The 27,474-nt window shown below is 37.8% G+C and overlaps 1 protein-coding gene across 2 annotated transcripts in view; it reads left to right on the top strand.

Moving 5' to 3' along the window:
- The window catches only part of PRKD1 (protein kinase D1), a 143,728-nt gene that overhangs the window by 38,313 nt on the left and 77,941 nt on the right, over window positions 1-27,474 (top strand). The window lies entirely within an intron of this gene.

Raw genomic sequence — 27,474 nt, forward strand, 5'->3', positions numbered from 1 at the left:
CCTTTAAATACTGGAGCACCCTTTAAGTACTGGCGAGTACTTGTATATGAGCATGAATTTGTTAGTACTGTTAACATTTTTGCCTGTATTAGTTTGGAGAGTTTTCAACTAAGTATCTGGAACACTGCAAAATATTTAAAAAAAAATAATTAAAATCTCCAAACAAAAAAAAGTGACCAAGACATTTTTCACACTGCTTCCAATTTAAGATTATGTAATATTAGCATCCTGAAAACTAAGCTTCACTGATCTTTGAGCAGTCCATCATTTTCATGGCTGCAGTTATTGGAACCGATGATACAGATGTATCAGATTTGTATTGTCAACCTATAAACCAAGTGTCTTAATAACCTGTAGTAGTTACAGGCTTCTGGTAGCTAAAACTTCACATCCAGCACATACCATGAGTTAAATGCATAGAGGAATTGGAGGCAATTAAGTGTCAGTGGACCACTGATATCCACCTGAAGAATATTTAAAAAAAAAAATAAAAATTGATTGTGCTATTTTTTTCCATACCTCACATTTCCCTAATATGAAAACATTTTTTTGTTCTCTATTGTTTGCTTAGAATAACACTGTAACCACTGCTGGGAATATACCACCATTCTTGTTGCAGATAAGTCATTTAAAATGCACATGGATTGATTAAACTACGGAAGTGCCTTGAGCGCTGACTTCCAACTGTGCATGTTCTGATTGCTGCTTGCAGTGTACGCTGGGAAGCTCACTCGTGGAGAACAGGCAGACATTTGGTATTGCACCGCTCAATACTAATTGTGTAACAAAAATTGTAATGGAAAAAAATGTGCTTAATGTTCTCAGGTGCGAATGGGCTTTTGAAGAAAAAGGAAAAACCTGGCATTACTGCGTAGGTAATAGTACAGATGTTCAATTTCCGTATACTTTCTGTCTAAACACTAGCTATATAACTAACACAAACTAGACAGTTTACTGAATCCTATTGTCGTGGCTAAATATTTCTTGGTTCTGCCTACTGAGGGTAATTTTTTGTAAGATTTTTGTATCTTTGTTTTTTTAACGGGAATGATTTTATTTGCACTCATTTGTTTACTGAAGGATTATCAACATGACAGCAGTTTCTAAAGGAGGAACATTAGTTATTTTAAAAATTAATTATTACAATGAAATTGGAAATTACAGAAGGAATCCTGTTGTAGATTATCATATTTTCCTTCAAGGTGTAAACTATGTGGCTGGTATTTAAGTTGGATGGATGACTGTCAATCAATGATACCAGATCACATTCTTAAGCTTACAGGGCTAAAAAGACGGTATTAATAAAGCCACTGTGTTAGTTGTCGAAGTAGCTAAATTTGATCTGCTGCTGACTGAGCTCTTCATCTTGAGTGTAATGAATACTTTGCGTTAAACAACCCTGCATTATTTATTCAAATCTTTCATCCAGAAAACTACATCGCTTTCTGTGCTGATGGGAGAAAAGTGACCGTGAGTATAATCCGTGAGCTAGATGCTGGTAGTTGTAGAGTCAGGGAATTATCAGTCCTTAAATGTACAAAGAATCGGATTCATGGAGTTGTTTTTCAGCACTGGTTCACAGTTACTGATTATAGATGTGGACATTTTGTACAAATATGGATTATGACACTAAATTGGTGTGAGTTGTGGGTGGAGAAAACTAAGAGTAGTTCTTTATTCTACAGTATGTTCCTTTATGTTTATAGATGTGGTTTGCTTCCCGTTCAGAATTTTCTGGCTTCTTACTTTTTATAGTACATACATATTTCAAATTTTACACTGCAAAGAGAAATTCTATGTGAGCTGAATAGGCTTTTTTCTTTAAGAAAATCTAGCTGTTGGCTAAAGTACACATTTTAAAATGTGAAAGATTTCTCACCAACGCTGGGTTTGATTTTTTTTTTTTTTTCCTTTTTTTTCATTTAAATAAAGTTCTCAATGTTATTACTGAATGAATAGTAAACTTACAATCTAAAATCTGGTAACTATTCCATGACCATTTTTACTTATACATGTATTTAACATTGAAGATAAATAAAATTAGTGTTTATATTCAATTCAAGAACTGTTTTGCCAACCTTCCTGCTAGCAAATGGCTGGCAGTATAGTTCAACTGTATTAGCTCTTAAGGAAATTAGATTGCAAATGAAGTTACTAATGGGAAGAAAACTCCAAACCTCTCCTATCATCTTCACAATGGCTGAAAAATCCTGTACCTAAAAATTAGTTTGAGACTAGTAGGTCTTCAGTAAAATTGCTTGCAGTTTCCTGATTAGTAGATGAACTTACTGGAGGAGATCGGCACTTACTATTGTTTCTAGTAGGCCTAAAACTGCAGAATGAAAGATGGGTCTGATTTCACGAAAGCTTCGCTATCATACCTTTCAACTTTTGAGCCTGACAGTGTGTGTGATAGAAGCCATCAAAATGTGTGAAAAATGACCCAAAAGCAGAACTGTTATTTGCAGTTATCAATACAAACTGTTATTGTGCCATAATTGACAGATGGTTTTTCACTCTAATATCTGTTTTTAAGGATATTTTTACACTGATTTATACAGAGTTGTGTTGTGGGTTGTGGGGGTTTTTTGGTGGTGGTTGTTTTTTGTTTTTTTTTTTTTAAGTGAAAACAGCCAGGAATTAATGGTGCTTAACAAGGAGGAATTGCACTGTAGAAAAACTGTGGGAATATGGTAACAAATTGAAATTTTTTTATTTGAGTTGGGGAGCACTGGGGCCAAAACATGGGCTCTCAAACCCCCTGAAAGTGTACTGAGGAGTAGCTGTTGGCTGTTTTGGTGTGAAATGTATTTTTCTTTCTGTAAAACTCTGTAGGATCTGAGGTTTATTCTGCTGCAGAGAGAGAGAATATTTGAAAAGTCATAAAGCTGGATAGAGTGAAAACTGATTTCTTTCTAGCTTCATTGGAGAACTCATTTGGCTAGAGCAGTGACAAAGTCTGCTGTTAAAGTGACTTCACCCAGTTCTTCCCTCCTGTCCAGTCGTTTGCTTGGAGTGAATTAATGTTGATGGTAATTATAGCTCTGCCTGAACAGTGGCATTAAAATTAATGTGTTCTTAGAAAGTTCTTGTTTTCATACAGGTCATGTCTGGTTTTCCTTAGGTGTGCAACTTCAAGACTAGTGTTTGGTCCAGGCATAGATTTCTCTCTAATTTGATATAATTTCCACCTGATGTTTCTCAGAACATTAAACCGTATATTTTTAAACTAAATTAGATTTTCATGATTGAAAATCAACAGGTTACAGTTCCTTGCTTGAGAACAGCAGTAGCTAGATGTTTGTGATATAGAAAGGATCTGCAGTTAACAGGAAGGTGTATGTTAAAGTAGTCTGGCCCTGTTATTAAAATTGTTGTGTTTCAGTGGAGTATGTTGTTATTTGGGGAACTGTATAAAACCTGCACCATTTGCAATTATATTATGTTAAGTTTTGTGACTTCTGTTGTGCTCCTTGGATAGACTAATAGACCTTCTGACTCGTGCCTTAACTGTTGCTGGATAAGAGGATAACATAAGCAGTAGAACAATGTTTCTGCAATACCATAATATTTCTTTAGATGCTTTTCTTGTGTTAGTTACAACAGGATCCTCTTAGGAGAAGAATTTGCTTGGCTGACTTGTAGCATCTTCTATCTAACTATGAGCAAGGCTTCCTTCTAAAGATTGGTTAGTGGAAATGTAGGAAGCTATGTTGGCTGTGGAAGCTGTGGTGGTGCTGCAGCTCTCTTTGGTGAAATGGTGATAGGCTTAAAGAGCCTAGTGATAGTATGAGGACCTACCTGCATCTGGAGCTTGGCGGTTCCACATGTCATAGTCTTTTCGTGGAGAACAGAAGAAAATTGATCTCAAGAGACACTCAGTGAGGTAAAATGATAGGAACCGGGTCAGGGAGGGCAACCATTTGAAAGAAATCTGAGAGAAGTAGAAGCAGAAAGGAAGAGAGTTGTGTAAGATGAGAACAAGATGGTAAGAAATATTAAGCTAGTGTACAAATACACGAAGTACAAACAAGTGAAGAACTTTGAAAATAAATGTTTTATTTTTGTCTGGGAAACAAGCCATATTAGGTATTGGGGTGGGAGAAACAGAAGTAGAGGGGGATAAGAGGCATGAAGGCAAACCATTTGGAAATACTGACTTGTCCCCCCTTTCCTTCCATACTCCACATACTCACAACTCTTTTTTTTCCTAATTTGGCCGCCTTGGATAATTGCTAGTCCAAAGTTGTTTATATGTAGATCTCCCTTCAGGCACTGCTGTGTGCCAGTACAACCATTTCTGGAATTAGAAAGTGTAGGAAACTAATTTCTGAATAGATTCATCCATCTGTCTATATTTTAAGTCTGGAGATTTGCTTACTCCCGGTGGGTTTTAGGGGATTTCCTCAGCATTTGCTGAAGGTAAATGTTAAGAGTGTATCGGTGGTAAGTGCATGGAACATGTTCATAGCACCCACCTTTAAGCACCAACTTGAAGTTGTTAAATACAACTTCGCCTGAAATTAAACAGAAAACTGTCACCAAAGATGTTTAGTGTTTTTATATATACGCACACATATATATTTGTTCTCGTTGTATTTTTATTGCCTTTAACGCACTGAAGAGTTAATACTTAGGGCTGTCACAGGAGGTTGCATTATTTTCTCTCTGTTGCTACAAATATTTCTGTCATAATCATAATGACAATCTGAAGTAATACAAGATTTGCCAGTTTGCAAGAGTATTCTCAGCTTCAGCTATGGGCTAACAATGAGTTTGCTATTAAAAGAAAGAAGGACGACAGCCAGAATAGCTTGCTTATGATCCTAGTACCACTTCCTGCCCTTGCGTGCGTGGATGTTTTTATACTGTGGGTTGCGTTTTTTTCTTCTCTATTTTATATACCTGACGGGGAACTACTGGAGCCTTTGTACAGGGATTAAAAAAGTGATAAAAGCAAAAGTCAAATATGTCACTGCTTTATGTAAACCAGAGTTTTAATATGGTAAGCAGCAACACCTATCCTTCAGGCATGAATGTTTAGCTGCTGAGAGCTTCAGCATCAAGTACTAATGTGGGCATTCATCCTCACTGCCCTTTCCTGCAGTGATTCCATGTAACTTATTTACTTTATTAAAGACACCAAGTCTAATCTGTCAGCATTTGCAATCTGCCAAAGTGTAAAACTGTCACAAGATACATTTACATTTATAGCAGAATCTGCATAGCTGTACAGGAGGTGAAAATAAGTCGATATAAACCTATGTCAGTGAAGATGGGTTTTTGTGTACAAAATCTGGCAAAACAGTCTATCAAATTTTGGGCTGTCCTTGGTGCCAGATGAGAAATGGAAAACTTTGAGGAAACAAATGACAAAATTTTGTGTCAGTTTATTATAGGACAAAGTACAGGCAGTAAGCTAGGCACTCACACGTTGAAAGCTTACAGTGAATTGTTATTAATGACTGCCTATAACAATTTGCTAAATTGTCATTCTCTTTCAGAGGCTTGGTATATTTTTTCATGGTGGACCCTGTTTTTCTTCCAAGCTTTGACTTGTTAATGAATTGGTAAGGGACTAATAAGAAGGAAGACATTGGGGAAGGTGGAAGTAGTGGTCTGATGTTGCAGGCCAGAAAATGGAAGATGAGAGACAGGTTTCCTCTCACATACTTAAAATTATTGTGAATTCTGTGCAATAAAATGCTTCAAATATTAGAATACAGAGCACGTCTGTGAATCCTCCATCTGGTAACATTAGCAAGTGTAAACTGGATGTTGCACTGTGGGGCCATAAATCTAAATCCATTGTGGTAAGTTATCCTGGATGAGGGAGTAACAGGTGAGAACTACATAGCATCACGTCAGCTTTTTAAATGCAAACTTTGTGAAAACTGCACCTAACAAAATCATAATTAGGTGCTAAAATTACTGTTTCTGTTAGAAGGTGTTTAATTATAGCTGCTTTTGCTAGATAGGATTGTGAGTCTTTGCAGAAGGTACAGTGTCAGGAAACTGCAACTTTGGAAAACAGGAGATAAAGCATTAACCACTATGCTGACACAGGATGGTCAAACCCTTAATTTACCCACAGTTAGCTTTACTTAAAGGTTGAAATAAATTCTCATTACAATATAAAGCACATTTATGTAAATTTGTTCCAGACTCACTAATTAAGTACCACTTGAAATTAATGATTGTTTTATGCTGAAAACATATTTATGTCTTTTTTGGGTTTTGTTGTGGCAGGGGATAGTCCAACATGAATATTTATTAAAACTTTTCAAGTTACTTAACGTTTTACACAGTGCTTCTTTATTAATGTCTTTTAGCAATTTGTTTTTCTCTTATCAGTTTTAGAGTAGAAATGCAAGATAAGATTCTTGTTATGATACTAAGATTGTTTGCGCAAGAACTTTAAACTGTGGGCCCCAGAGAAAACAGTGTGGGTGGTTTGGGGTGTTTTTGGGGTTTTTTAAGATTTATAGATTACATATGTAAGTTTTTGGAGTAGATTCTTGGTTGGTGGTTTTTTGGTTGTTTTTTTTTTTTTTCTCAGAAGCCTCTAATGTCAGACCATGGACCTTGAAAACATCTGTGTTTTTTGATATATGGCTAGATAATATGTCATTTATTCACACTTCCAAGTTAGCAGTATTTAACCTCTCAATTTGACATACTTTTCATTACAAGAGACATTTAATGACATCTGCATTGCTCATGGGGATTATGAGTGTACATTCTTCAGGTGTACTCTGTCTTTGCGTGAAAATACTCAGAAATTGATTCTGATTTTTCCGTAACAGGTATCTAAGGAGTGGGGTGACTGATGGTGAAACATTCCTGTTTAGTACATGGCCACCTTAAATTTAATAAACCTCCTGAAAATTTGGGCAAGTTCTAGATTTGGTAGTGTAATATACTTATAAAGATAGTGCAGGTTTTTTTCAAGACTGCTACAGAGAAAAGATATATTTTAATCTGTGTCCATCACTTTGGAATAAAGATCTTTCTGATATTTTTCAATGATTTGATTTTGTTAGAATACTAGGTTAAAATCTGTAAGTAAAGAATACAGTGGGAAAGATTACAGGGGAGTTAGTCAATGTAATGCATAATTTGTCGTGGGCTGCGCTTTTAAAAACAAAAAACACTTTTATCATTTGTCAGACCATTGAGAGGGGACTTTGGTAAGTGAAGGAAATCAGAATTTATATATTTTTTTTCTGTCCAGAGTACAAAGTATTTACATGGTTTTGCCCGTGGGTTCAGCTTTAAAAGCTTGAGTTTTGAAAGTCCATGTTTTTCTGCTCTTGGCTAATAGAACCGACTTTATTCTTCCAAGCTATTTCATACTGTTACGAGACTCAAAATCTTTTTTGCTGCTGAGGTGTATAATCTATATCACTGACACAAAAAAGGGTATAAGAAATGCATTCCCTAGCTACCAATGCAAACAGAAATGTTATAAAGGAACAGTGACTTAGAGTGAAATCTAATATTTTGCAAATAAGTCATTGTCTTGTCTTAACAAAATGTATGTTTAAAAGGTGTTAGATTTTTATTTAAAATTTCTCTGAATGTAAGGTAATATGTGGTTTTACTCCATTGGTTTTGGACTAGATGCTCCAACAAGGTAATTCTGAGGGTACGTCAATACCATCATGCTTGGAGCAGGAGGTTGAACTAGATGAGCTCCAAAGGTCTCTTCCAACCTGAATGATTCTGTGTTGGTGTGTTCCACGCTTCATGCCATCATCCTCTCACTGATTGTTAATCTATGTGTTGTAAGTAGTTCCCTTGGGAAGGCCAATGGAGAATAGAGTTCAATAGGTAGGATTTTACCTCTAGATACAGCATGGACATGATCCTGCCTATATCAGATGCACTTGGAATAGTCCAGCCTTCCAAAGGGGTCCCAGCAAGCCTCACAGCTTCGTGTTCTCTTGTGATATCTCAGTCATGCTGTTAAATGGCTGATAACTGCCAAGCAGCATAAATCCCTGTGGAAATTTAGGTATATTGTAGAAGCATATGTTGTAGGTCTGTGCACACTATAGGCTTGGACCATGTACTCTTGTATGGCTTTAGATTTGAAAGAATTTCTTTGATGTAATAGTATGAAATAATGGTGATCTAGCTCTGCAAGTATTTAGTATTGTGTGGAAGCATAGCTTCAATGAGTGTCTTTATATGGGCACTTGCTTTTGTGGGTGGGACGGGTGAGAGAGGACTGGACTTCCAGGATGTATATTGACTGATATTGTGGAGTCTCAGGCAGCTGGTAGATGTGTTATCTGGGCACAGTATTTTACTGATGACCCAAATGCTTTCTCACAAACTTTACCTTTCTTCTTTCCCCTGATTATTGATATGGTGTGAGAGCTGTGGGCTGTACAATGGAGGGGATATCGCATCTGGCTTGGTTAAATATGTGGTGAGTCAACAAGAAATGCCATTAGCATGGTGCTTTTACACAGCAGAGACAGACCGACAGGAGTTGGTCCTTTTCTCCAGTTTCCTGGGGCTGAAGGTCCCTTATCCTCTTTTTCTTCTTCTCAAGTCTTAAGCTGCAGGTTGCAGTAGAGCTGCCCAGGTCTCCTAGGCAGGACCCTGCTACTACTCCCTCCTTCTGCTCTTATGGCAACTTCTGGCTCAAACTTCTTGACATTTATATTCCTATTCAATGTAAGTTTTTATGTTGTTGTGTGAAGTAACAGACCTAAGCATTGTCATACCAGATTGCAAAATTGGGGCTGAAGATGCAGGTGTCTCAGGGAGGTTGGACTGGGCCGGCCCACTTGACACGGTACATCGTATTCTAGGTTTTGTGACACTAATTCCAGGTGACACACGTGTTCTCCAACGATAGTTCTGGTTAGAAGACTCCGTGCTGCCTGCTCAAAGACTGGCCTCTGCATCCCAGGACTGCAAAATGGAAACTGCTTGCTGTTGTGTGGACTTTGGGAAGGCTTTTGACACAGTCTAGTAGAGGTAATGCTGTCTCTAAACTCAGGATATTAGTGTTCATTGGAGCATGTTATTCATGCATTTGTGATCAGGTTAACCTGATGGACAGGGGTTTTTTGAGCTGCCTGGTAAGAAGATGACAATACTTGTTTTTCTTATTTGAATTTTTCAAATCTACAGAAAGAGAAAATTCCATTAATTACAAGCTAAGAATATTAATTCAATTTCAGTATTAAAGTTTGATGTAAAATTCAGTAAAAATTTTGTTTGCCAGAGTACTGACTAACTGAACTCTGTTTCTGCTCATTCTTGTCTTCTTGTACTTTTATATAAATCTTTATAAACTAAGTATGTTTGTCATGTGAATAAAGTTTAGAAGTGTTCTCTGATGTAATTAGGCAGAGAAATGATGGAAATACATATATTTGATAGAAGGTATAGTTAATATGGGGCTCAGGGGAAGTAAATGGATGAAACTGGGAATATATGGTGAATATTTACACTTTACATTGCTATTTTTGTTAATTTAAAGATAAAAAGTTGAATATCTATTTGGTTACAGATTGTAACATAACTACCCAGCAAACTGATGCATGCAGTCATTATTTAGCCTCCTGTATTGCTGCAGCTGTCTGTGAAACAAAGAAAAGTATTTTCAGGCAGTATTTTAGTACTACTGGTCAATCAGGTGCATATATTGAAATAATTTCATGTTTACTAGGGTCTTCAAAGCTTCTAAATAGACCATTTTCCTGTCAGCATAGTGGTTCCAACCACAGCTGGAATGGATTATTAATAAAGACAGTTTGTCAATACATTTTTTAATGTGGAAAAATGTTTGTATATCACTTGCAGTTGTCCTCATTGGGATAGCAGATGTAATTTCTTCTTCACATTACTGCACATTTCAGGTGCAGTAATGTATTAACATTTTTCATAAGACATGGTTTACCAAAGGAAAATATTAGTCCTGTGATACTGTAACTCATCCCTCACTCTGCTTACAAATATTAAGCATTAGTTTATTTTTATTGTGTGCATACATGCATACATAAATATATTGTGTGTATACATATAAAAAAACCCACACGTTTACCTTTTTTCAGCCACAAGAGAGGTCTGAAGAGAGTGATGTTGAAATTTACTGCAGATATTCTGCTGGGTATATTTGCTGCGGAATAAAGTCAAGACTGACTGTGGGCAGTACAGCCACTGGGTATTTAGCTCTGTGAAGCAAAAGCATGCAATCACTGAGCTAAAGTTCTGATTAAATTGTTTTAACTTTTCCTAAAACTCTTCGTGTCTGCTGATATTTAAATTACTAGATATAGTGTCAGTGGACTCCATTCTGCAATGGCATGCATTGATCGCATTAACTGCTGTGTAGACGTTCACTTGTTGCTGTGGTAACCCGGTTCTGAGGAACAGGAGACAACAGGGAGGACTTTGCATAGCAGTGGTTTCCAGTTTCCTGGTGATGCTGACTAGGTACCAATGCCATCACAAAATGAACATTCCTTAAACTGCACCACTGATGTCCTAGACATCACATTAATTTAAAATAGAAATGGGAAATTTAACTTTCTGGAAATTCAAGCTCTCGATTTTGGTTTTCAATTTCTTAGACTTAAATGCAACACTACTTTTGCCTTTTGCTTGCTTAAAGACTGATGTTCCCATGGGGAGAAATTTCTGGCAACAAGTGATTAGGTATTGTGTCAGGTAGATTTAGCAGGCAAATACACTGTTCAATCAGAAGGTGATCAAAAGGTATGTAATGTTACTGTAACCTCTTGAGGTGCTTAAAAAACAAAGTATTAACTGAATTTACAAAAAGAGACTTAAAAACCCCAAAGATTGATACCCCTTATTGTTGCTTCTCAGGTTGTGACAAAATGCTGCTTTCTTCTATGCATTGGTATTGCTAAACACTTACATTTGCATTCATTGTGGTGTAAATGCAGGATGTTAGTGCTATTGTAACCTCTTTCTATAAGTTTGGTTTGACTGTTTTCGAAGATAGTGACTAGGCGAATGTTAAGGGGATAATATCAGGCTTGCCTGTGACAAACGGTGGGATGACATGTCAAGGTTAGAGGGACAGGGTGCTAGTGAGGGTCCTCAGCCTGTTGCTGGCTACAGTGGAGCACACTTGAAGTCTTACAGAGATGAGCCAGGGTCTCCTGAGGTAATAGGAGCCAACAGGGAAACACCAGTGAAATACCTCAAAGGAATTAAGGGGTGTTCCTTTAAGAAGGTGACATGGCCAATTGCCCAGCTGAAATGCCTCTACACCAATGCACACAGCATGGCCAACAAACAGGAGGAGTTGGAAGCTACTGTGCTGCTAGAAAGTTATGACCTAGTTGCCATTAGTGAAACTTGGTGGGACAAATCCCATGACTGGAGTGCGGCTATCGATGGCTATAAGCCGTTCAGAAGGGACAGGCAAGGAAGGAGGGGTGGAGGGGTTGCAGTCTACATCAAGAAATGGATAGAGTATGAAGAGCTGTACCTGAAGAATAGCTATGAGCAGGTTGAAAGCTTATGGGTAAGAATTAGAGACCGAGGCCACAAAGGGAACCTTGTGGATAGTGTCTGCCACAGGCCGCCTGACAGAGGGGAGCCTATTGACAAAGCCTTCTTACTCCAGCTACAGGAGGCATCGCACTCTCAGGATCTTGTCCTGCTGGGGGACTTCAGCCGCCCCGATGTCTGCTGGAAAAGTAGCATGGTGAGCTGTAGGCAATCCAGGAGATTCCTGGAAAGCAGTGAGGATAACTTCTTAAGCCAGGTAATACCCCTACCAGAGGGGATGCAATACTTGACCTGATGGTCACCAATGCAAATGAGCTAATCAGTGATGTTAAGCTTGGAGGCAGCCTGGGCTGCAGTGATCATGCACTGGTGGGGTTTGCAGTCCTGAGGTACATGGATCAGGCGAAGAGTAAAGTCAGGACCCTGAATTTTAGGAAAGCAAAATTCCAGCTGTTCAAGGAATTAGTCAACAGGACCCCCCTGGGGAAACTGCCCTCAGGGGACAAGGGAGCAGAACAGAGCTGACAGATCTTTAAGGACACTTTCCATAGAGTGCAAGAGCTCTCAATCCCCTCAAGGTGTAAGAAGTCAGGCAAGGAAGGCAAGAGATTGGCATGGCTGAGTCGAGACTTGCTGGTCAAACTAAAGGCCAAGAAGGAAATGCACAGGCCGCAGAAGCAGGGACAGGTATCCTGGGAAGAGTATAGGGATGCTGCCTGGTTGTGTAGGGATGGGGTCAGGAAGGCGAAGGTGTGGCTGGAGCTGAACTTGGCAAGGGATGCAAAGAACAATAAGAAGGGCATCTACAGGTATGTCAGTCAGAAAAGGAAGGTCAAAGAAAGTGTACCCCCTCTGATGAGCAAGACTGGCATACTGGTAACAATGGATGAGGAGAAGGCTGAGGTACTCAAAAACATTTTTGCCTCAGTCTTCACCGGCAACCTCTCTTCCCATACCTCTCGAGTGGATGGACCGCAAGATAGGGACTGGGGGAGCAAAGTCCCTCCCACTGTAAGAGAAGATCAGGTTCATGACCACCTGAGGAACCTGAGCATACATAAGTCTATGGGACCTGACAAGGTGCATCCCAGAATCCTGAGGGTATTGGCTGATGTAGTTGCTAAGCCCCTGTCCATAACATTTGAAAAGTCACGGCAGTCAGGTGAAGTCCCTGATGACTGGGAAAAGGGAAACATTGCACCCATTTTTAAAAAAGGTAGAAAGGAGGACCCTGGGAACTATGGACCTGTCAGCCTCACCTCTTTGCCTGGGAAGATCATGGAACAGATCCTCCTAGAAACTGTGCTAAGGCACATGGAGGACAGGGAGGTCGTTTGGGACAGCCAGCATGGCTTCACCAAAGGCAAGTCCTGCCTGACCAACCTCGTGGCCTTCTATGATGGAGTGACTACATCAGTGGACAAGGGAAGAGCTATGGATGTCATCTATCTGGACTTCTGTAAGGCCTTTGACATGGTCCCCCACAACACCCTTCTCTCTAAATTGGAGAGATATGGATTTGATGGATGGACTGTTCGGTGGATGAGGAATTGGTTGGATGGTTGCATCCAGAGGGTAGTGGTCAATGGCTCAACATCCAGATGGAGATTAGTGGCAAGTGCTGTCTCTCAGGGGTCTGTATTGGGACCAGTACTGTTTAATATCTTCATCAATGACATAGACAGTGGGATCAAGTACACCCTCAGCAAGTTTGCAGACGACACCAAGCTGAGTGTTGCAGTTGACACGCCTCAGGGACAGGATGCCAGAGGGACCTGGACAAGCTTGAGAAGTGGGCCCGTGTGAACCTCATGAGGTTCAACAAGGACAAATGTAAGGTCCTGCACCTGGGTTGGGGCAACCCCTGGTATCAATAGAGGCTGGGGGATGAAGGGACTGGGAGCAGTCCTGTGGAGAAGGACTTGGGAGTACTGATGGATGAAAAGCTGGACATGAGCTGGCAATTTGTGCTCGCAGCCCAGAAGGCCAACCGTATTTTGGGCTGCATCAAAAGAAGCATGGCCATCAGGTCGAGGGAGGTGATTCTGCCCCTCTACTCTACTCTGGTGAGACCCCACCTGGAGTACTGCATCCAGCTCTGGAGTCCTCAGTACAGGAAAGACGTGGACATGTTGGAGTGGGACCAGAGGAGGGCCACAGAAATGATCAGAGGGATGGAGCACCTAAAAAGACTCAAAGTAAATTAATATAAAGCAATTTCATTGGTACTGAGGGTTGAGGGAGCTGCATCACCACATTTGGTCATATGTATTTGCAGAATCAGGTCTTAACCTTTTTAGATTAAAGTTGGTAAGCATGTGGGGGGAGTTGTCCGAAGACTTGCTGGAGATGCAAGATACATGGTTATGAAAATAATTACATAGGATTAAATTATTTTTAAAAGAATAAATAAATGTAAATTATAAAATAACAAATTATTAAAATCAGAAATAAAAACATTAAAATAATTAAAATGGTATAAACAGATTAAATCACTCACATATGAAGAATGCAGAAGAATGAAGAGAGCATTAATCAGAAAAAGTGTTGTAGCGATTGCCTATATAGGAATGAGAAATTGCAATATCCAGCCCATTAAAAAAGCCGTAAGACTAAAGTACTGTCAAACTAGAAGAGTATGAAGCTTAAAGCAGGAGATAATGACAATTGGAATGATATTTGAAACACCACAGAAGGTATGGATGCCAGTGGTAGCAATGAAGCTTTACTGGAAAGAAACACTTAAGCCTGATGAAGGTAGCCTCTGTTGTAGGGGTGGCTGAAGTCTTTCCAAAGCACGAAGAAAGATTTATATTGTTTCATTATAAAATTCAAAAACAAGACAGAAAACATTTAAAACTGTGGAAGACATTTCAAACTGTGGTCTTTGACTTCTGTGGTAGGAAGAGGTAACATTTTTTCGTGTTAAGTGATATGTTTGGAAAAATCATGCCAGCCCTTCAATTAGGGCTAAAACAGAAGCAGTGGCTCTACAACTAAGTACAGCTGAGAACAGTTATTCTGAACTTTTCTTAGTTATGTTAATCTGTGTTACAGTTTCATTGAAAAGGAGGTTGGAACTTGTGAACGGAGAGAGATACTAGCAAAGGGAGTGGTGATATGTTTGGTAGCCTCCGTGAGAAAGACAGGTGATTATTGCTTGTGCAGTGCTGAGGTTTGTTTGAATTCCATCATCACAGCTGCAGCAGTACTTTATTTTTTTTTCCTTCTTTTTGCCAGGAGCTCATTTGCCAGCACTGATAGGTCAGTCTAGATTGTAATTCCAGTGTACCTGTGAGACAGCACCTCAGAAATAAATCTTCTGTGTACGAAAAACTCGCTTGGACATTTACCATTAACAGAAGTAGCTTGTAATAAAAATACCTAAATGGAATTTTCATAGTGTTTGTAGATATTAGAACAATAGAGAGACATTATAGTAACACAGATAGGTACATTATATAGGAAAAGGTTACAAAAATTTCTCAGGTCAATAGGAAAAAATTTCTGGGCTGATGAAAATAGAATTAATGAGTTTGGTTTCATATTTCTGTTAATCTTTAAGAACTTTCTGGAGGTAAACTTGCATTATTTGAATTATCTTACTTATCATATGTATTAAGATATTTGCACATTAGTAAAAGTTAATGCTTTCTTCACTATTTCTTTACCACAAGATAGTATAAAACACTGTGAAAATTTATCTCTGGGAGATTTCAGCAGATTTAAGCTTTAATATCGACGTGGTTCAAAAGATTTTGTGTTGCCTCAGCCGCTTATTCATTATGCCCACTTCTAAGAGGATAAAACTGATTAACAGATTAGTAATAACTTAGTATTTTGGTAAGATCAGTAGCAACATGGACATGTTTTTTCTTTTACATTAAAATAGGATTTTTAGTACTGAGAAGGATCTCCTGTGTTATCATCTGCTCTTGCAGACAATCATATCACTTAACTTGTGTCATGAAATTGTCAACTTTCAAGAAGATTTGGCTTTCTGCCCCTGGTGCTTTAGTTGGAAAATCTATCCAAAAGATAAATTTCTTTGAATCTAAGGAACTTTTCTTTAAATATGCAGCCTAATGGTCTTCCTAGTCACCTGATATTCACTTCTGTTAGGCTGTATCTTGGTTTTCCTTGTTCTTTTCCTTCTGTTCTAGATCTTGATATATGTGCAACCTACTACTTTTTTTTTCTTTCAGGTTCATTGAGACAGATTAACCAAATAAAACTTACTCTCATCCCATAAGATACACTACCCGTTTCCTTCATCATATTGGTTTTATCTTCTTTCCAAATAATCAATTTGATTGATTATTTATTTATTTATTTATTGACAGTGGAGTGTAGAGATTATGCATCATACCCACACTGAAGCCTTACCAGAGCTTTTCACTATGGCAGGAACATAGTGAATTCCCTATTGAATATGCCTAGAAGAACCTAAGGTACAGATTTTTTTTTTTTTCAGGCACACCTCCATTTTCGTACTTATGTTTTATAAGTGATTAAGATTAAATACAACACTGTACTTCTTGGTAAAAGTCTGTAAAGTTATAATATCAAAGTTAACATCAGACCTTTTTTCCTCATATAACATGTCTTTAAAAAGGCATTTCTGTCTGGGCTCTGCTTTGCCATAAATTAGCACAAATCTTTTGATTTCAGTAGAAATCATCTTTGTTAATTGACTTTGTTAATTAACTTCTAAAATCTAGGTCAAAACATTCTTTTATGATCCAGTTTCTGTTGAATGTGAGGTCAGCCAGCCATTGTTTAACAATGTAACAGTATGTTTCCACCGGGTATGATGAGGCAGAGTGTTGATGTCTAATTTAGTAAGTAATTGTGAACACAAGAGTTGTTTCTGAAGGAGTTTATGGTGAGTTCAAAAGAGGGTGAAAGAGGTTGCTTGACATGAAATGCTCCTCTTAAACTGACAACTGAGAAAAATCAGTTGTTTGACCTTACAGAGGGGGCAGGAGTGTCTCTGGATTCTACTGGTAACTCATGTGAAGTATAGGAGATGACAGCAAGAATCTAGTGAAAGCTAGTTTTCCACTGCATTTCATAAGAAAAAAAAAATATAAAAATTAAAAAATCTTAGTGGTAGAAAGAAAAGTTGTAGATGGCTTGTATCAGACATCGAGGTGCAGGTGCTGGAAGTCTTTGGATTTAGTCCATATGTGTGTCTGTCCTCTTTTCTAGCCTATCATTTTCTTTACCTTTGAGCAGTCTGTAACACTACTAGATTGTCTTCCACTTTTCTGTCTCGTCCATTCCTAGGATGTATGCAGCACCTTGTAGTTGCTAAAATTAATATAAAAGATATTACCTATCCAGGTCTGGTGTGCTAGGATTTTATCAGTATATTAAAAAAAAAAAGATTTTTTTTGTCTTTTAGTGCTGAAGGCATATATTATCTGTTATACTAGGTAGCAATGCATAAAGGAAGTCACTGATATTTTAAAAAAGTAAGCATGACATGTATGAAACAAGTAAATAAAAGTAACAACCTAAGCAGCGTTTGAATTTGAACTGCTGTCAGCGGCCTTTGATATAGTGTAATTGTGGAAATAAATGTGAAGTATATGCCCTTTTTCAATCTCAGGCCTCACAAAGAACCCTGGTTGGGAGACAGAGTATAAAAAGCTCCTTCCTGCTCTTCTTTAGGGGTAGGAGAGATTGAAGTAGTTGTTGGGTATGAGACCCAGATCCTCTTTCATTGTAATTCTGGAATCAATGTTCGAGGAATTTTGTGCCCTGTTCTCCCTCTCATGACACTCATTCACTGGTATTGGCCAAACTTACTGTTCTTGTTATTTAAATTAATCTTCCATATTCTCTCCTTATTCTTCTCCCTGTAATCATAGTTGTGAAGGGTAAACAATTAGAATCAAATGGTAAAAATAATCTATGTAGCAAGTTTGCTGTTTTTGTCATTAGGGGAAAAAAGCCTTCTGACCTTATGATCTACTTAAGCCACTGTAAAGAGATGCATTGTATGCTAGTATGAAGACATAAACTCACCTATTTCAGTAAAGAATAATTCCTTGTTAAAAGATCTAGATTTTAAAATGTTCTCATTTAATTTCAGTGATCACTTTGATATATACATTTTTATTTATTTCCAAATCTCAAGGGAAGACATTCATTTAAAATGACACTGATACATGGTGAGTTATTTAGCCATTGCGGTTGGCAGGCGTGGGACTCTGTGGTTTAGTGGCTTCTTATATCTTTGTGCAGGCACAGGCTTTGGAGGAATGAGAAGCGGGGTAGGTAGAGGTGCATTTGTTTCCTGATGATTATTTTTTTATTCAAAATGCAGTTGATAAGATGGGTTGGGTTTTTTTCACTAATTTGCTTCTTGCTATTTTGAAATTTTCTTAAAAGACCCCGTTTCAGAGATGACTGCTGCATTTGAAATACAGGATTGGATGTCTCTTTGAAATGCCATTCTGTTTAGAAAGAACACCTACCATTTAAGTAAAATTATAGTGCTCTGAAAGCAAAAAAATAGTCTTTTGTCACTCCTGTATATTTATGCGTATTTCATTTTAACCAGAAGGATCTTCTTTCAGTTTGGCAGAAGTAATCATTGGCAGAATTATTTTTTACTTTTTTAAATACCAGTGTGAAGGCTTCTCTTTCTGTTTAAAATTCCTCTTAACGGCATAGTTTGTTCTTTTTCTTTCTCTTTTTCTTTTTTCCTTTCAGCTTCTTCATAAATACAACCGGTTTCATTCAGGATCAGATGATTCCATTGTTTTGGTTGTGTGGGCTTTTGGGTGAAATCAAGTGCTTTTCTCTCAAAGACAGCTGTAGTTCAGGGGAAAGGGAGAAAGAGGCTGCTGTGATGTGGGGAAGTTGGCATGGGCTCTTTGGTTCTTGTACCCAGGAGACAGACCAGGCTACTGGTGATTTGTCCTCGCCCAGATATTTTTTTCTGAGGCAACAACTGCAGAGTGGTCATTTGCCTCCACTTTTGTGGTTGTAAAAACTTTAGAGCAAAAAAGCAACTGGCCTGTATTTAAGATTAGATTTAACAAAATATAGGCAAGTTTGAAAGTTGGAATGATTCTGAGTGATGTTGAGGAATGATAGATGTATTATCATTGCACTAAAGAGCATTAAACATTTTGTCATCTTTCCTTTACAAGAAAATAAAAATCAACGGCTGTAAAGAAGATTTCTAGACTACTCCTTAGTTAATTATCTTTTAAGTCATTGAAGTTAGAAGCCTGACCTTCCATATCTGTATTTTGTGCTGTATTGTGAGAAATGAGCAGTTGTTATGGCTTTTCTGGAATGTAACATTTTCTGAGTAGTGAATTTTTTGGCTTTCTGAAGGAGATTATTTTCACAGACTTCTGTAGGTTGTAAACAGAGATTCTTGCTACAACCAGGCTTGTGGTTGTGGGCGAAGATGATCTGCAGTCTCTAATCAGATAGGTCCAAAGAAGGACCAGTGGGTAGAAAGGAGGGAATGGTCAGAAACCAATAAGCAGAATGTAAACTTGCACATAATTTGAATGTGCACCTGTCTGTGGATATGAAATCCACATCTGTGCATGTCGAATTGTTTCTGGCCCCAGTAATTTGATCCATATTCAGATTTGACTCTCCATAATAATACAGACATTTTGCTTATACTTCATTAAGGTTTCTATTTGCTACTTGTTGATTTTTCTTTTTTTGGTTCTCATTTTACTGGATTTCAGGTTTATTTCTGAATAATGTGCATAGGTGACACAATAGTGGAAATGATGTTGCTGGTGAATCATTTGGTGAGGGAAATGTAATTGATTGTACAGAACAGAACTTCTGCTTGCGTGCATCCTCTTAACAGACAGTTCTATATTTCATTCTTTCCATTTGACTTTTTTTAGCTTTCTTATTACGTTGTACGTTTTACTCTGGTACAGGTTACAAATGGCCAGCACAACAATAAGAAATGAAAGTGAACCAAGAGAATCTAGTTCTTAAAAGTCAATTTTAACTTACCATGCATAAGAGCAATTACCAGATGCTTTTAAATCATGGCCTTGGTCATTTTACCCTGTTGAAAATTCCAAAAAGTCAGATTGATCTGTCAGTGCATCGTATCCAGTTTCAAGTGCCTATTTACCTTGTTGGAGCATAGCAATTAATAATCAACGTATGCTTCTAATGGTACATTGCGTAAAGTGAATCAAAGGTGTCATAACCCATGAAGCATTCTTCAGTGATTGCTTTAGGCTTCTGAAATGTCATTTGATGTTGTTGAAGCCATACCTGTTGGGAGTTCAAGATAGCATGCTGCATCACTGTACTCAGATGGGTGCTTATTTGAAATGTTTATAGCTTTGTTCTCACACAGTTGTGCACTCACCGGTTTTACAGGCAAGAAATAATTGAGGTGGAATTACCTGCTGATAATACATAATTTGTTGAGTAAAAGTATTCATTGCTGTGAGGAAAAAAGAGAAGCCGTTCAAGAAGCAAATATTATCTCTAAAGTACTTTCATAAACATTGCAAGGAAAAAAACCCCAAATTTCCTCTTTGCAGTTACAGAGGATCTGATACAATGGAAGGGATGTGTTCATCATAATCTTAGTAACACATCCATCCATTATTTCATGACTTAGTGATGCATAGTAAGAACGCTGCCACTTGTAGAGAATCAAAACAGTTGAACATATCATGGGAAAATACTTAGATTTATGTTTCTAAATGATCATTAAATGTTTTTATGATCACAGTGACCCCTTCAGTGCTTGAGGAGCAGGTAAAAATGTTGGGAGCTGGGTGGAGCAAAGGGTGTTATGTTGCATGTGGGTAGTGAGCATGTGGCAGTAGATGTTTCTATGTGGAGCACTTTGCGTGTTCAATACTGGGCATGGGAAATGCTGGGTAAGTATCACACATAAAGGATGTAGAGCAGAAGCACCCAGCTGCAGCTGGTCTGCCTTGGTTTGGACTCTGGCATATTCTCTGAATCCTGCACTGGCCAGGAGTCTGTTCCTTGTGGTGCCCACTGAGAATTCATGGCTTGCTGCAGCACTCAAGAAAAATGAATGCGATCAGAGCTAAGTGGATTAACCACCACCATTTCTGAATGAAAAAATGGAATTACTCTTTTTAATTACATGTCACTTGCCTCTTTCTTTTGCTGCGTAAGAAGAGATGAGGGGTGGGGAAAGAGGCTTTGAAAGTTCAGCCAGCAAAACTCAAAAGTTTTTTTTGTCTTGCTAGAAAAGATGACTGTCTTAGCTAGGAGTGGGAAATTCAAACAGCTTAACTGAGTTATTGGGTTTTGAAATGGTGATGAATGAGGCTGTCCATGTTATTTGCTCTGTTTTCTTTTTTATCAGCTAACATTCCTACTCCCCATTTGTAGGGTCATGCAGTTTGCATGACATACAGGTTTCTGCTCCCTTTGGTTATGAACCTTACTGTCCATCTTCCTGCTTCTCATCTATTGCAAAAGACTTAAGCAGGCCCACAAAAACTGAGTTCTGTGTATTCCTCTGTAATATCTGAGATCTTGTTCACTCAGCTGCTGGTAATACAATCTCCTGCTCCCTGCAGACTTCTAGTTGCTAGGAACTTCATGTATTAAGTGTCTGGCTCTTCATCTCCAGCTGACTGGGTGCCAAATGGCTGAGACTTCAAGCAAATGAGATTATTTTACAGTGACTCGTTTGTTATTAAACTTATAAGGGTTTCTTTACATGTTAGATGAAGGTCTGAAAAGTTTTCTTACTTTAATGTGACAGCTGCCTTTCCCCTGGCAGGAACAGAATTTTGACTTTACTTGTAGTGCTCTTCAAATTATTGTGGTTCGTGCCAAAGACCTAAGTTTCTCTGTAAAAGACAGGAAGCCATAATTTCTTTGCTGTAAGCAATATAGTTTTAATATGGTATTCTATATGAAATTACCCTGTGAACCAGTAGCTTCAAGGAGCTGATTTACCTTTTTGTTCTCAGTGCAAATTTCTTTTCTGCAGCATTTATAATTTAACAGTTCTGACTTTAAATGGAAAAAACCATCATAATCTTATACCTTTATTTTATGGTCTTGTTTAAGTCATTGTTCAGAAGTTGACTCTGAAAAAAACCATGTTGTCTTAAAATTGCAGCATCAGTTGCGGAACACAGTTCTGCAACTGAAAATTGTAGCACTGCGCAATGAATAAAAAGTACATTAAAAAAGATTTTTTTAAAAAAATGAGCGATACTGTTTTTGCAAGAAGGCAGGAGCCAACACTTGAAATTAAATACTCAGAGACATGATTAAGTCAGTATGTATTCACGAAAGCATTTACGATTTTTTTAGCACCAGGAGAGCTTCAATCCCATCAAAAACAATAGGGGTTTTATGTAAAGTCCAACGCCAGAGGGGCAGAGCCATGGGAAAAGTTTCAGTCACTTGTTCACCCTGAGAACAATACTGTTGAATATCGATCCCATTGTATGAGAAGAAATGAGATTTAGTGAGTGTGAAATTCTGTACTGGAAAAATTAAACTCTTAAGTATTGGAAGATGAGAGTGGATAGCTGCAGACAGGCAAACCCATGCAGGAATTTAGGGTTGACAGTGTGTTTATTTCATCTGTTAGAAATATGATTTCCAAGATGCACATCCCAGACATATTAAACTCTAAGGCAACTTTTTTCTTGATGTTTAAAAATATTCTTGAGGCAGATAGGTCTGACTGAAATTAAACTGTCAAATAATCTGTCAGTACTAGTTGCATGGGGGTGGACATGTATTCACCCACACTGAGATGCAAAAAATTCCCTTGTGAAACGTGGCAGCTATGTAATGTTGCAGAGGAGCTCTACACAACAGTTCAGGGTAAAAAATGGGGAAGTATTTCTCCAGTTGAACTTACAATGGGAATTTTAGATAATCAGGGAAGTCACAGGAATGTGACTTACAGAAAGGAACATTAAACTGTAGGAATGTGCCATATATCGTTTATTTTTCTTACTCTAAACCGCAAGTAATTTTTTCTTGTGTCTTTCAGAAGACACAAATCATAAATACAGGGATAGAAAGACCCAAAAGGCCTTCCTCCTCTCCAAGTCCAGATCAGCTCTGTCCGTACCCTTCTTGTCTGTCTAACCTGTTCTGAGAACCTCCAGTGACAGAGTTGCCACAGCCTCCCCAGAGTTGCCACAGCCTCCCCAAAAAGTCATTGCCAGTTTTTAAACTGTCCGTAATTAATATTTAACTTAAATCCCCTTTGTATAAACTCCTTACTGCCTAACTAACAGAACTAAAGACTGTCAAAGACTTTGATCAATCTTCTTTCCCCTAATCATTGCTTAGCTCTTTAAATCCTTCCTTTTCTATCACATTTCACAGAACTCCTTTTTATTTTGGTGCTGTCCTTGGACTGTCTCTGGGCACCCAGAACTAGACAGAGTGTTACATTAGAGATCTTATCAATGCCAAAATTGAGTGGCAGGATAATGTCAGATTCCTGATGTATTAGATACCTGTTTTGTCATCCTAAGACAAAAAGAAAAAATGCTCTGAGAAGAGTCCCAAGAAAGCTGTTCCTGACTGTGAGTGTTGTCACTGATTAAGAGAGTATGACATTATGGTAATTTGTTCGAATATATTTTTTTGTATAAGAAAGGCCATAGGAGTTGTCTGAATTAATTCCCTTTCAAACAGAGCATCTCTTTTAGAAATGAAAATCCAGTAATGTGGAAATAGCACTACCATATTTGTTTTTCAGTGAGCACTTGTTTTAGCTACTTAAAATACGGAAAAAAAAAAAAAAATTGGACCAGCAAAATAATTGTTGTGTAGTCTAATTGTACATAGCCTCAGCTGTCAGAAATTGGAACTTGCTGTTTCTTTGTCTGCAAGGCAGATGAATCAATAGATAATCAGATTTCACTTTCTCGTACTGCTGCTTATCAAAAATGATCAAATCACATCCTGACCTTCCTTCAGAAATTAAAGAGTTTAATCCCCTGCTGCCATGTACAGGAGAGCATGTCTTTCAGTTCCTTAATTATGCTATCATTCTTCCCTGAGTCCTTTCTCTGGTGTCCTAGTTTTTTGAATTTTAAATGCTAGGTATGAGTACAGACTTCCAGTTGCAGTTGCATCAGTGCCAAAAGCAGAGGTAATAAATCCATATGCTTCTTTGATATTCCCCAAAATTGCAAAAGCAATTCACTGCGTGCATGTTTATCTAATTACCCACTACATTAGCTAAATCTCATCACTGCTTTTCAGAATAGACTCCCTTTTACATCAGGGCAGCTTGCATTCCTTGTTTGCAGGGGCTTGACATAATATCTGCAAAGTATGACTTTGTGTCACTGTTAGGTTATGCTTGTGCAGTCTCCTCATTACACTACTAAGTTATCTAGTTTTTCCATAAGCCAAGGTGGTAGTTAAATAGTAGTGCTGTCCTTCATGTTTTCATTTGTTGAACTGTGTATCTTTTGTTCCATTATTTTAAGAAGTCTACATTTATGCAGGTAGCTCTGTTACCCTTTTTAAAAAGCAGCACATTAGTTTTCCTCCTGTCGATTGCTCCAGAACCCAACCATTGACTTTACAGCTCTTTCAATTTTGCTGAATTTTTCAATTTTGCAAGTTTTTTGGACTTGCCAATGTAAGTGTGCAGCTTCAGTGAGTCCTCTGCAACATCTGTATCAACTGGTGTTAGAATAGAAAGTGTTTCATCATTAATACCCAATACTGCCTTTTCTCAAAAGGGGGGGGGGGGGGGGGGGGGAGGGGGGAGGAATGTGATTGATAAATATTTATGGATAGTAGAATTGTTATTGTTCTTTTTGTTCCTAAAGTATTAGCAAAACTTTTAACATGCCCTAAGTATGCTGAGTAATGCTTCATGCATATTTCTGGATTTCCTTCGGGGTTTTCTACAACTCTTAAGTTTCTATTTATATCTGTTGCTATCAGCTTTCTGTTTTGAACATTATATTTCTCTATGTATGAGACATACACTTTAAAGCTCCTTTTGCAACCTGGCAAGTTCTGTGTTTAGTGCATTTATTTTTTTCAAATCAATTAAGAAAAATTCACCTTAAGGTTTATTCATGGGCTTCTCTTCAAATGATTTTCCTAGTTCTGTCAAAGTGTTCCTAGATTCACAGGAGACTTAAACATATGTTTAATCTTTATGCCTGAGTGTGCTGAGAGATTTTCCTTCAGTGCATATGTGTTATTAAAGGACATACTAGATGCAAATGGAAACACAGTAGCTGCAAGCACTTTTGTTAAGAAACAATATTGCTGACAAGATGTTTGGGGAGGGTAATCTTAGTTAGGTCTTTGCTCTCAGGAGGATTTTTTATTTTTAATCTCTTAACTGTCCAGTTTCTGTTGAGTGCCTGTTACGGAGACAGATTTGTTGTGATCTGTTTGTGATCCTTTGCATATTTCAGTGGTTTCTGTTGCTTTAGTGCTTGTCCTAGCCTACTGATTAGCACTGTGTTTGAGAAGTTGTACAGTCCAGCTTTGAAACTTACAGGTAGGAAGGCCTAAAAACCCAAATGGCCTCTTTCTGAGTGACTCACTATCTAGAAGTCTCTATATATCTCTAGTATTATTATATAAAAGCTGCCATTTTTTTTGTCATGTTTAAAAAAAAAAAAAAAAACAAACATCATGCTGTTTTCCTATCCCCAAACAGCTGTTTGGCAAGAAAGATCCTTTTGCGTGTTGTGGACAATGAATCCCAAACCTCCCATGACATGCCTTAGATCTGCGAAGAGATATTAAATTTGCATAAAACAACAGTTTACAGACATTTCTGTCCTAATGTTCTTTACTGGCTGTTTTGAACAGTTTCCTCTTAGTATTTTGGCTTTTCTTAGACACATTTTGAATGGGGAATTAACGTGCATAACATGGTATTATGAGTTCTTATTTATAAGTTAGTAATCTGACTCCCTGTGCAGACCTGGTTCTAGGTATGTGTGCTCATGCTGAACTGGTGTCCAACATAAGCACGTTCAGCCTTTTCTCCTGCTATAATTTCCTCCTGATTATATTCATTATAGGATTAGGGAGCCCAATAATCCTGTTATTTGGTGTTGTCTCTTTATCCTTTGTTAATAAGGATCCTAGTTATTAATAAATGGAAGTAAAATAGACAACTGACCAAGGAGCAAACTAGTTATTAGTACTAAAAGTTGAACCAAGATGATGCTTATACTTAAGCCAGTCACATATCTATCAGATTCAGTAGAAGAGAGCCCTTTACAGGTATCTTTCAAATGGCTCTTACTGTATTTCCTGGAATATAGAATTAATGTTGCGAGTGGATGAAAGAGTAAGTAGTTTTTAAAATCTCTCTTAACACTTTACTCAAAATGTAAGGGAGTTTTGCTTTTTCAGGAGGAAACCACATATTTGGGAATGCTTTAATTAAAACAGTAGTCTCAATCAGAGCTGTTTTGTTTTCTGTTTCTTTGCAAAAAAAAGTTTTAAATTTATCTTTAAACAACTACCTAAACTGACATCTATCTTGAAGGAAATTAAGTGTATTTTGGAAGCAGAGTAGAGGTATAAACAAGTGAGAATGATCTCTAGATCTCTTACCTTTATTAGATCTGTCTAGATCTCTTACCTCATACGCAGAAACTTTGACTGCATGTAAGTAGTTTACATGTTCTGCAATCTGTAAAAAGATCAAAGACACTTGTTCTATGTCTGTGTAGTCTATTAAGTTATGTACGTGACTGAGTCTCCTGAATTGATGCAGTATTTGCTCAGAGGTAGCTAAAACACTGCGGTAGACTCTCACAGATATGTTGGGTTTGTGGGGTGTTTTTTTTTGGGGGGGGGGGTGTTGTCTGTTTGTTTTTAAAAAAATGTGTAGAATTGGCTCTTCAATTGGTTTCTCTTCATCTTTCTTAAGTTAGGAGTTTGTTTTCCCAGGTGTAGTATATGGCATAGAATTAGTAACACTGCAGCTTCAGAAACAGTGAATGCTTATGAGCAAGGGACTCTAGTCACTGTCTTAAATGTTTTTTTTATTAAAGAAACTAGAAAAAATACTTGATTTTGTTAGTGATTCATCATCATTTTTCTCCCTGTTCTCTGAAGGGCATGAAAGTTTCTGCTCCAGTTCTCAACCTCCTTGGTGAGAACTGCAATCTGTTGGTGAAGCATCTACATAAATGGATGATGCCTGTCAACAATCTGACACTGCTGTTGTCACATTCTTCTCCTAAACGTTTTGCAGGAAGCTCCATAATTCTGTGCTGTGGTGGACAGTGTTGGGCTGCACAGAGAAAGTATACAGGAACTGTGGGAGCCTTTCTGCTGAGGTCCCCGTATTGCCTTAGAGAAATGTGGCCTTAATGCATCGGTGTTAGTGGAACAGTGCTCCCAAACTCTCAGTATGAAATAACAGAGAAGATACAAACTGTTAGTGCTGTCCCTCAGTGCTACTGCTGGTGAAAGTTTTCAGGGAAATTATGCAGCGTATGCAGATAATACTTTCGGCTTCAACAGGATGTGAAGACCAGTTTCTCTTTTGAGTCTCATTGTTGTGTTTATCATTATTACTTTTCTAAATACTTCTATTGAATTAACTTCTTAATCTACATGATAGAGAAGTCAGCTACACAGGTGTGATTTGATTTGCGTGGTACATGAACTTTTAGAATTTTTATGTGACAAAATTATTTGAGTGTGTTCTCAATGTCTGCGTTATTGGACTTTATTCTTTCTTTACATCTGCTTGCCTCTGCGTCATCTTCATTGCACTAGAAGCTGTAATAGAATATTCACAAAATGCTGAGGAAGTAACACTAAAAAAGCTAACTCTTGTAGAATATAAATTATATTTAAGAGTCAGAGGTTATTTAAAATTAATGTAGTCTTTACATGGTATTAGTCAAAATCAATTTCCAGGACATAATCAACATATATTTTTGGTAACCCATTACATGCAATAATTCAGAATGAAGT

This window comes from Gavia stellata, chromosome 7 (assembly GCF_030936135.1).
Source record: "Gavia stellata isolate bGavSte3 chromosome 7, bGavSte3.hap2, whole genome shotgun sequence".
NCBI classification, from domain to species: domain Eukaryota; kingdom Metazoa; phylum Chordata; class Aves; order Gaviiformes; family Gaviidae; genus Gavia; species Gavia stellata.